The following is a 905-nucleotide window of genomic DNA, read 5'->3' on the forward strand; positions in this document are numbered from 1 at the left end:
CCCCCCCCCCCCCCCCCCCGCAAACGCATGAAAAGCTCGGAGACAAAGGCAAGAAGCAGAGATGCTAATTACCTCACAAGTCACGGGGAAGGAGAGGGAAGCTGTGCCGTGTCTAGCACCTTCCCCTTGACAGGATTAAGGCGCTAGGCAAATGTGACTTTAACTCCACCCCCGCCCCCCCCAATCCCCAAACTAGATCCAGGCTTTGTGTTTGCCAGGAGGAAGGATGCAGGGAAGGCAAGGGATATTTTGGCTTTTAGGAATATGTTGACTCTGAGGCCAGTACACACAAAGCTCTTAGAGACAGGTCAAGGATTCCCCCTGCAGCTGAGCAGCCTGTCAGAGCCAAGACACACCAGCCTGTCACCAACAGCTCACAGGCGGGGATCACATCTGTCCATCTTTGACTTCTCCAACCCTGCCTGGTCCCATTTACAGCCATGAGTATGAATCTGGAGCAAGGCACAAACTGTGCTGCAGTGAGATGCCTCAGGCCTTTCCACCTCTCACCTGCCCTGGTCCCTCAGAGTGGTGTTGCTCACTCCTGTGCCCATTCAGGAATAAGCTAATGCTGGCATGAGCACCCTGGAAGCTGGCACAAGTGCACAGATGCTGGGGCCAGCCATCCCACTTTCACTGCAGATGGGAGCGTTACACTCTCATGCACAGACAGGGCCTAAGTGTAATGATTCCCCTTTGTTCTGCTGCTCAGGCTCAGAGCGCTGAATTCAGGCAGGAGCCTGGGAGCTGGAGGGATTTGCACCTTCTCCAGCATCTGCATCATGTCAGTCTGGGCCATCTCAGCCAAGTGCAACGGGATGCACCAAGGGGAGGGATCAGTTACATGTCAGTGAGTGGGGGTGAGAGTAAAGAGGTCCCTGTCAGTATAAAAGATGCACTGCAGG

Source organism: Gavialis gangeticus, unplaced genomic scaffold (assembly GCF_001723915.1).
Source record: "Gavialis gangeticus isolate Ggan-Ray unplaced genomic scaffold, GavGan_comp1, whole genome shotgun sequence".
In the NCBI taxonomy this organism is placed as follows: Eukaryota; Metazoa; Chordata; order Crocodylia; family Gavialidae; genus Gavialis; species Gavialis gangeticus.